At 49.2% G+C, this 11,065-nt stretch overlaps 1 pseudogene; it reads right to left on the reverse strand.

Annotated features, from left to right (window-relative positions):
* Window positions 1-1,473: 1,473 nt before the first annotated feature.
* Window positions 1,474-2,324, reverse strand: LOC115308577 (annotated as a pseudogene).
* Window positions 2,325-11,065: the final 8,741 nt, after the last annotated feature.

An 11,065-nucleotide genomic window follows, 5' to 3' on the forward strand; every position in this document is an offset into this window, starting at 1 on the left:
TAATCCTTCGTGAGTGATAAATGCCGTCAGGTCTCGGCTCACCGGGTCGAGTCAGATCTGGTGGTAAGCCGACGCCAGGTCCAGCTTCGAAAAATGAGATGCTTTGTGCAATGAGTGCAGGAGCTCCTCTATGTGTGGCAGTGGAAAGGAATCTATGACGACGGCTTGGTTGGGCGCACGGAAGTCGACGCACATCCTGATACTGCCATTCTTTTTTCTTACTACAACGATTGGCGAGACCCACTCTGACGCATTTATTTTTTCGATGACGCCTTGGCGCTCGAGCTTGAAAATTTCTTCTGAGACCGCTTCACGCAGACTGATGGGTAGGCGACGTAGCCTTGACTGCACTGAAGGTACGTTTTGGCGCACCTTGACAGTGTGTGTCTGGTTTCGTAGCAGGCCAAGTTCTGGTGTTAAGAGATTCTCAAATTCCTTGAATCCGCGAGAAAGTTTTGACGTATCTTGTACAGGAAGCCTTGAAGCTTGTGTGCAGCTTACCGCAGGCTGCTTCACCTTCGTGGAAAACTCGTCCACGATGTCTGTACTTGGGGACTGTGATCGGGCGGCGCTGGTGACCAGTGATGATCTTGACTGAGGGTGGGCTGCGTTAGTACCTGGTGGCACTGAGGATTGGCCTGAAGGTTGTGGACTAATGCCATGGGAATTCGGTAGATTTGCCCGTAGTTGACTTGAGCGCTGCGACGATACAGTGAACGTGCGCCGCTGACGGTCACCCGCCGGCCTCACATCGGAGCGTGGCGTTTGGCCTGGGTCAGCTGCATCCAGATGAAAACATTCCAACTCAGCTCCCGATAGCCGAAGTTTCAATTCTCTGACGGCGTCAATACCAAGTAGAGAACGTCCTCCACGAATGACGTAAAAATCTAGTGGCGTCTGTCGGTTTTTGAATACGACCTGAGCCGTGAAACAACCCATCACAGGAATCGGTTGATGAAGATAATGCATAAGCCGTCTCGTAGGCTTGCGTAAGCGGATCTTTCTAGTCTTGTTAAGTTGCTCGAAAATCTTTCCGTTCAGAATTGAAACCTGCGAACCAGTGGCGATCAGTAACTGGAGAGGCAAGCCGTTTACCTTTACGTGAGCAATGAAGGCGTCGTACAGGCTGCGGTCCTGTGACTCCAAAGACAGGATGGGAGCATCCCCGTCGATGGTGACGTTATAGTTGAACGCAGTGGTCAGACCAGGCCTCCGCGAGCGTCCGGAGGCCTGTCCACGGCCACGACTTAGAAGTGCCGGTCGCCGGCGTTCACCATCCGCGGCTGGCGGCGGCGCGCGGCTTCGACAAACGACGGCAAAATGCCCGATTTTACCGCACTGTAAACACTGCGAGTTGAGTGCAGGGCAGTTCTCTCTGGCGTGATTCCTTCGGCCGTAAAACCAACATGAGTAGTTGTCCTGTTGCGGCCCCGTTCTTGCAGGAGGCGGGTCTCGATGTGGAATGTTACTCTGTCACGCCGGCGGGCGCGGAGCATGGGCTGTCCCAGGACGCCCCCATTGAGACCTCGGAGCATGTCTGGTGGGGTCACATGGCCAGAATGAGAACCTTGCCCCATGTTCACTGAAACAGTCGTCTCCCGAGAAGAGTGCTGGAGATTGGTCGTTAGGACGAGCAGCCGCTTGTACTCGTTTGGTTTCGGGCCCAGCAACATACTGCACGGGTGCAGTAGAGCAGCTGGCGACGGGCTCCCCCTGACGTGGCTGATGGTACTGCTCTGCTGTGAGTGCCAGCTGCTCAAACTGCAGCGCGAGCTGTATCGCGCGCTCCAGGGTCGGTACCTGGCGACCTACGCAGTCTCTAAGAATGCGATCCTGAACACGGCGTGAGATCAAACCATCAAGAAAAAGATCACAATGTCGCGTGTTCTCGGACCGTCTTTAAACGCGCAAAGCGCGTGCTGAGGGCGTAACGCCGCTAAGAATTCAGTGACACTCTCTCCCGGCTGCTGAACGCGAAGACGGAGCTTCTTACGCTCGAGTGCTAAAGATCCGGAAAAAACAAAATGGCTCTGCACGGCCGCTAAAAAGGTCTCGAACTCGTCAAGAAGTTCCGATTGCGGAAGGTTAGTGAATCCAAATGCGGACACTGTTCGTTGCCCTTCAATGCCCAATAACGAAAAAAGAATTTGTTTCTTCCTCTTTGGGTCAACACCTTCGAGGCCCGCCGCACCTAGGAATGACATGAATGTCTCCTTCCATGCAGGCCAGGCCTGTGGTGGCGGTCCCGGAACTGCGAGAAACGGCGGTGGCGGTGGCAACGCCGCGGACTGATCGACCGTTATCTGCCGTTGTTCAGTATTCATGATGTCTCTGTTTCAAAAGGATGTATCTTAAAGCAAGAGTGTACGCTCAACTGTGAATGAAAGAGCGCGGACTCTTACAGCTACTTTAGAAAACAGAACCAAAATCGTGTAAAACCCCGAAAAAAAGAATTTGGCTTAAAGCCGGTGAGTACAGCACCGCAAATCAAGAACAAAAATTGCGTAGCTCGAGTCGCACAGTCACGGTGAGCCAGTCGAAAAGGTGCGAGGACCGTAATCGAAGCTCACATACAAACTGCGGCAGCTAAGTGCCATAACGACTTCAAAGTGTAAGTTGTGAAAATAGGTGAGCGACTCAAAAGATGCTCGTAGCCAACGGTTACATACAGTGAATGCAGTATACAGAGCACTTAGCAGTTGCACACCTTTACGCGGTGTTTAGGACAAAACGGGGAATTCTGCCGGCAAGCCGCGAAACAGAAAAGACGGTGAAAAACGAAATGAAAGCAAAGAGCTCGGGGCTTGAAACTGTTACAATAAACCAACGTAGGGAGCCGGGATAGCTACCGGGTGCCCAAGCCGATGACTACCCTAACGTTCCAAACGGCGGTTGGCTGCATGAAAACGAAGCCCGAATCGACAGCGGGGAGCGGCAGACGCGGAGGACCGTCAGACCACGAACCCTGAACAATCCTCGTCGCCATAAATGTAGTATTATAAGAACGCGCGCTGGCCAACTAGTCTGCGGGGTGATGAGGTGCCGACGACCTAAAGGCAGGTTCGCCGGGACATCGCTGGATGCGTGAGGTCCGACTCACCGGGCTGCGGTGTGGGTTCTGGGAAACGGCCGGTCACTTCGGAGCGGCGATTCCTCCGACGACATGAGATCCCGCAGGACGAAGCCAAGAGACAGGTTCGCTCTGGTTGTGGTCTGAGCGTGTCCTCGAGCGATCGGCCGGATCGCTCGCCTTTTATTGATTTTATAACAATGGGAACTGACACCCAATCAGTGAACTCGCGTGATGTTATGTGTCGCAACTTTCTCTTTTACACATCACTACAGGTAGATTAACAAAAGCGCAAAAAGAAATGCCCCCCCCCCTCCAAAAAAAAGAAAAAAAAAAAAAAGAAAACGAATTCGGAAGAAAGGCGACATTTGATTGAATGCACAAACTGCTCTCCAGCCTAGGGAAACGTGAAGATTTTAGAAAAGGAAAACAACGACATGAAAAGATAAGTGAAAGAGACGACCAGGATTAAGACGTCTGCCAAGTGCATTAGTCAGGCGTCCGTGCGCCTAAGTACGGAGGCCGGAAGATTTCTGCGGCTGACTGGTTTGGGAGTACCGGGGTGACCTTGGTGTGTCGCGGTATTTGTGTTCACATGTGGGTACGAGGGCTCTGTGTTCCTATTCCCAGTTTCGTCCCTGTGTTCCTTTTCCCAGTTTCATCCCTGTGTTCCCATTCCCAGTCTCGGGTTTACACTATGCTCATGTTGCCATTCTTGACCAAAACATAACTATACTCTTTCTTTGCTCCTGGGGGGTACCGGTGGCCGAGTGGGCTAGCTCATACCAGCTCGGAGAACGTGGAGCGAAAGCTCGCGCTGCAGGACCCAGAGATCCTGGAATATTTCCCCACCCCTGCCCGTTTCGATGTAGATGAGCGTCGTACCGGCGTGCAGTCGTGTATCACTACTTAGTGGTGCAGGTTAAAGGCCCCAGGCTAGCTGCTGTACTGCTCTGGCTGTCGCCCGTTGAGGCAGAATAAGTACAGGCTGTATAACCATACCCGCAACCCATTTTTTTTGTTCTTGTTCTGTTTAGCCAAAAGGGTCCTTTCTTTGCCTTGGTAAGATTTTCATTGAAATATATTCTTTGCGGATCACCTGCGTGCGAAAGCAAGCCTAGTGTCTTTCGGGCACTCCTTCACTTTCGTTTGATGTCAGTAGAGGCAAACTGGACCTGAATAGGCGGGATTGAATCACGCTTGCCACTGAAGCGGTGGACCTTACGTGTCTCAGTATCGTGAAAACCTGGTATGTAAAGTTTTACTGTGGAGGTCCTTCACGACGGTGCCTAAGTCATCATTGGGGAGCAAGGTATTTTATGAATTTTGGTGTTAGACTGCCTACTCTCTTTTTTTTTATCATTCAGGTTGGGTTGTATTTTCTATGTTGCGAGTGACTGCTCAGACACTGTCGACTGCAGCATTAATACTACTGCTACTACTACTAATACTACTACTAATAATACTATAATCAATTTTGTTTGGTGCTCAGGAGCAAATTTACGACTTGGTTCTGGCACAACGATACTTACACACACAACAAATTAGACACAAAACTTGCGAAACGAAAACACTAACACCAAGAATAGATTAACCATTCATTTATACACACACCCCGTTGCACATCGAGTAGAAGACACAGTCTGTAGTGCATGGTATAATTGGCTACCGCAGCTTGAAAGTGGTGTTTTAAAACAAAGCACAAAACGTCTTAGGCATTAGTAGTCTTCAAGACAGAAAAAAGAAATATCGATTTTAATTCCTACAGAACAACAGAGCAAATATACTTCAAATCGAGGTAAAAAAGAGAAACAAACTGCGCAGACACTACATTTCTAGGCTATGTGTTTAAATAATTCGTGCTGCTTGTCTCTGTCCCGACTCGATCAGGTGTGCCCTCTGCATATCAAAGTTCTGACAGCACGAGTGAAAAATATCAAGTTCTTCGGAGTAACAGTTACAACACTGTAGTACTCAAAATGTTGGGTTGTGTCGACTAAGAGTATAGCAGCATAAAATACCGATTTGAGCCGTGCAGACACTTGCGGGACCCTGATACACACTTGAGACAACAGACAAAGAGAATCAATCAAACTATGGGGAGTTTTGAAAAGTAAAAAAAAGTCTGCTTTCTCCCGACGTTGATGTCAAGCAAGTTCGCGTGTGTCAGTACAGCCTTATAGTTCTGGTCATGCTTGTTCTCATGAAATAACGATATTTAAAAATAGAGGTACACTTCCTTTGCAGTTGTTATATTCTTAAGAAGTTAGTCTTGCAGATGCCATTCAATGCAACCGACGTGTATTCAAACTTGGAGCGACTCAACGAACAATAAAGTGCCAGGAATGCAAGTGGGCTGGTAAATTCTCTTTTTAGACGACATGCCCAAGAGTTCCAAGAGTTTAGAAAGAGGCCCCAACTATTTTGTTTACGTGGTCATCAAACCGTACCTTTGAATGAAATGTGACCGCCGACTTCCCTTATTCCACTCACGCGAGACAGCAAATTTCCGTGAATAAATGTAACGAAATACAGTTCATCGTGATTATATCGCGATACAAAGAAACATTGCAAATACATTTCGATACAGGGATACAAATACTCGCGAAAAAATGTATTGAGATAAAGAAATACAGATACGAAAAGTATTTCTGAAATACAATGGCGATACATTTGTATCGCTATACTGCCCAACCCCGCCAGAAACGAAGTCGTGTTGGTTAGGAATAAGTACAGTGTGCTTCGAAATGAACATGATATAGACCTTTGAACAACCATTTCAAAAAACTTTGAAAGGGAACATAGAAGACAAATGGGCTTAAAGTTGGATGCATCCACGCCTCTTTCTGACTTATTAATTGGAATATTCACCACAAGGTTACATGTTACTGGAAGTACACCTGACTTAACTGAGTTATCAAATATGTCACATAATATGAGAGTAAATATTTCATGGTACGTCATAATTATGACTTATGGTATTCCGTCTTGTGCATTGGACAGCTTAGGCTTCTTTTTTAATGCACTCCCGAATAGCGTCCTCATCAATCGTGATCGTGTGCAGTACATGAACAAGCCCCATGTGGGGAGTAACACTGCAGGAGGGATTAACGCGATATGCGTATACCAATTTTAAGTGATCGCAAAGCAGTCAGACGTACTCTTTCCGGGACATGTATCTCGACCAGGGGTGCACAACATGCAGCCTTCGAATATGACACTGAGAGATGTGCTCAAGACGGCAACCAGCGCGATGATGCCAGATATTGAAAAAACTGTCTGCCAGATATTGAAAACCCGCGGAGTTCCCAATAAACTTTTTTTTGGCCCACGTCATTTTTGAATTGTGCACCTCTTATCTAGAGTAATCACTTTTGGTCTATCCGCTTTCGCGGATCATGAATCCACGTACTGCCAAACTTCCTTAGGTTTACGGGTTAAATTCACCTCAACCGTTTTCCGGTGTGCCTGGCGATCGCGACTTAGTATTTCTTTGCATTCTTTCCTGCAGTGTTTGAATTCAGTTTCCCATTTTGGGAGACTTTCCTTAAGCTTACAATGGGTAAATAAATTTCTTTCTAGAAGGGTTCTCAGCTAAGAAGAGAACCAGTAAGGGAATTTAGGGGGTGGTTTGTCTTTATCGGAATATAGCTGTCCATACGATCCTGAATTACTGTGGTGAAGTCGGCGACCTGACCATTAACGTCATGAAATCGCAAAATTGTCTCCCAGTCAACTTAAAAAAAAAATGGCCATATAAACCAGCATAATCCACCGCACAAAGTTGTAAGCCTTGTGCAAAATGAAACCGTTAGAGTTGGTGCAGTTTAAGCCAGGGAAAATCGTGAAGCTACTTCTGGTGCGGGATGATGCTTATCTACGGGTACAATTGATACCTTACACTGAGTCACACTTGCATTATCTATGTCTGAAAGGCACAAATCGAGAACATCTGCTTTATGCTTATAGATAAAATTGTGCGGTTTTAAATCTGAAAAAGCGGCAAAGCCAGTAAAAAGTGTGCACTTGTTTGTGACGCAGGCACGTAGCCAGGATTTTGTTTAGGGGGGGGGGGCGCCCATGACCAAATGCTGTATGAGGGGGAGGGGGAGAGGAGGTCGCAGCAAAATGGAAGATTTCGGGGGGGGGGGAAGGGCTTGGGCTCAATAAGGCCCCCACCCCCCCGTCCCCCTGGCTACGTGCCTGTTGTGACGTAAAAGTTGTTCGCTGAAATATAATCACCGTCCCAGTTAATTCCCAGGGCATTAAATTCCCCTAGAACTAAACAATTGCAGAAGCTCAACTTGTTAACTGCTTCCGCTATACCTCTAAGGTAGCCATTAAATACATCTAAACATACTTGAGTTAAGGCGAAAATTAAAAGGAAAAGATCCGAGGACACGAATGCACTTCTTATGAGGTGTGAATGCGAAAGCATCAATGCGGTTCTTCCGCTCCCTTAGTTCGTCTGCGGCATAGCGGTGTGGACGGCCGAGCGCGCGCTCTCGTGAAGTGGCCGCGCCGCGCTGAGCTGTGCCGTGCAGCCTCTCCGGAGTTTGCCCGAGCGGGCTGTGCGGCCAGGCCCTCACCGGTGCACCCTCTTACCGGCGGCCGGGCCGCTGCGTGCCCTGCGCCGCCACGGACCGGGCTTCTGTGGCGGCGGCCCTTGGGACTACGCTGCGCGAGAGCCAATTAGAGTTTTAATTCTTCCTTATGATTCGCGTCAGCCAATGGGAGCATATTCATCAGATCGCGGCTTCACTTCGTTCCATTGGGACCGGCGTGTTTGGATGGCGTTTGGCGCGGCTTCAAAGCTTATGACGTCGGTTTGCTCCGTGGAAGAGCTAATGCTTTCGCATTAAAAAAACAAACAAAAAAACTTCCAGCCTTTCCATTTTGGTGAAGAAGGAAGACTAGCGAAGCTGTACTATGGTGGGACGACCTCAAGGACGACTACTTGGACGACCTCGAAGACGACGCCTAGGGCGACTTGTAGGATGAGCTCAATGACCTCTAAGATGACTTCTAGGACGACCTCGAGGACAACCCCTCGGACAGCCTCAAGGACGACGTCTAGGACGACCTCAAGGACGATCTTGGGTTGCCAAAGGCATGGTAACGCTTTTTTGGACGAGGAGAAAAGAAAGAAAGACAAGACAGACACGAGCGCTCGTGTCTGTCTTGTTTTTCTTTCTTTTGTCCTCATCCAAAAAAGCGTTACCACGCCTTTGGCAACCCAAGACCAATACCAACTAGCCCAACATACAGCTTTGATAAGTCTCAAGGACGACTTCTAGGACGACCTCGAGGACGACGCCTAGAGAATGACGTCTGGGACGACCTTAAGGATGACGTTTAGGACGACTTTTAGGACGACCTCGAGGACGTCTAGGACGACCTCTACGACGATGCCTAGGACGACTTGAGGGACGACCACAAGGACAACGTTTAGGACGACCTCAAGGACGACTTCTAGGACAACCTCGAGGACAGCGTCTAAGACAACTTCTAGGATGACCTCAAGGACATCTAAAATGACTTCTAGGACGACCTCGAGAACAACCCCTTGGACAACCTTAAGGACAACGTCTAGGACGACCTCAAGGACTACTTCTAGGACGACCTCGAGGGCGACGCCTAGAGAATGACGCCTGGGACGACCTTAAAGATGACGTTTAGGACGACCTTAAGGACGACTTCTAGGACGACCTCGAGGACGTCTAGAACAACCTCAAGGACAATATTTTGGACGACTTTAGGGACGACCACAAGGGCAACGTTTAGGACGACCTCAAGGACTGCTGCAAGGACGACCTCGAGGACAACGTCTAGGACAACTTCTAGGATGACCTCAAGGACCTCTAAGATGACTTCTAAAACGACCTCGATGACGACCCCTTGGACAACCTCAAGGACGACGTCTAGGACGACCTCAAGGACGACTTCTAGAATGACCTTGAGGACGACGCCTAGAGAATGACGTCTGGAACGACCTTAAGAATGACGTTTAGGACGACCTCAAGGACGACTTCTAGGACGACCTTGAAGACGACGCCTAGAAAATGACGTCTGGGACGACCTTGAGGATGACGTTCAGGACGACCTCAAGGACAACTTCTAGGACCACCTCAAGGACGACTTCTAGGACAACCTTGAGGACGACGCCTAGACAATGATGTCTGGGACGACCTTAAGGATGACGTTTAGGACGACCTGAAAGATGACTTCTAGGACGACCTCGAGGACGACCTTGAGGACGTCTAGAACGACCTCTATGATGATGCCTAGGACGACTTTAGGGACGATCATAAAGACAACGTTTAGGACGACCTCAAGGACGACTTCTAGGACAACCTCGAGAACAACGTCTAGGACAACTAGGATGACATCAAGGACCTCTAAGATGACTTCTAGGACAACCTTGAGGACGACCCCTTGGACAACCTCAAGGATGACGTCTAGGACAACCTCAAGGACGACTTCTAGGACAACCTCGAGGACGACGCCTAGAGAATGACGTCTGGGACGACCTTAAGGATGACATTTAGGACGACTTTAAGGACGACTTCTAGGACGACCTCGTGGACGTCTAGAACGATCTCAAGGACGATGCCTAGGACGACTTTAGGGACGACCACAAGGACAACGTTTAGGACGAGCTCAAGGACTACTTCTAGGACGAGATCGAGGACGTCTAGGACAACTTCTAGGATGACCTCAAGGACCTATAAAATGACTTCTAGGACTACCTCGAGGACGACCCCTCGGACAACCTCAAGGACGACGTCTAGGACGACCTCAAGGACGCCTTCTAGTACGACCTCGAGGACGACATCTTAGATGATGCCTTGAGAAATTCAGCCTTTCCACTCTGGTGAAAACCAGTGTGGAAAGGCTGAAAAGCATGCCACCATCTATGAGCGAGCTGGCAAGCCGGTTGTCTGGTTGCCGCTGTCGCTCTTAGGTGTCCAGAGCTGTCGAGAGTTTTGTGTCGACATTTGTTTGGTACCGGACACGATTGTGGGGAACCTGCACCTTAACGGCTCCGCTGTAAAAATGGGGCATTTACAATTCTCTGTAATGCCGAATTAGAGCAGGGGAGGGCATGCCCCTCCTCCTCCTCTTCTCTTCCTCCCCTCTTCCCCCTCCTCTTCCCTTTCTCCTCCCTGTACGAAGCAGCACGCATCAGCCAGAATGGCGATGCGGGATGCCTGCTTTTTATTTCCTCGTGGCCCCGTGTCCGTCGTGCCTTTCTCTTCCAGTTGTGCCATCGTAAGGCTAGCTGCTACATCTCCTTTCTCAGAAAAAAAAAAGAGTTTAGAGATCTGTGTAAGAGTAAATATCGTGGTCATGTCCACATCGTTGTGGTGGCGCAGCGGGCGCGGCTCAGACTCAACTTGGCCATCGTTTACTGGCTCTGCAGCCCCGGAGGTCGTCTTTTGGGGGGATTGTGCCGCTGGTCTTAAGTGTTCGCGTGTCCTCCGAAACACTTGGCCTTCCGGGGTCTGAATGTTGTAGGATCTTGATGTAGAATGGCCAACTACTATGGCAGGTGACCACGTATGCTTGAGGCTGTTGTAGACGGTAGTTTGAGAACCTTTTTAAATATCTGCTAGTGCTCGAGAGGACTTGTCATAGCTAGCCTTCTGTTGTTGCCCTATTTCTGTGAGGCGTTGTGTGACGGCTTTGAGCGGCACGATAACCGGTAGGTAATGTTCAAGCTTGGCGGGCAACAGCGTTCTTGTATGTCGGCTCATGAGTCTTTGTACTGGTGATTGGAGGACCTCGTCTCGTGGAGTGTTGCGCCATTCAAGAAGTGCATAGTAAAACTCTTCCGTGTTCGCACTTTTTTTCAGCAATTGTTTCGGCTGCCTCACGGCTCGTTCGGCCATGCCATTTGATCGGGCATGGCATTGTGACCCACGTGAAGGTCACTCGTGAAGGCCTCGTGAAGGTTACTCTAAAGGTCGTGACCTTCGTCGTGACCTTCATGAA

Source organism: Ixodes scapularis, unplaced genomic scaffold, assembly GCF_016920785.2.
Source record: "Ixodes scapularis isolate PalLabHiFi unplaced genomic scaffold, ASM1692078v2 PGA_scaffold12__126_contigs__length_90152505, whole genome shotgun sequence".
Lineage (NCBI taxonomy): Eukaryota > Metazoa > Arthropoda > Arachnida > Ixodida > Ixodidae > Ixodes > Ixodes scapularis.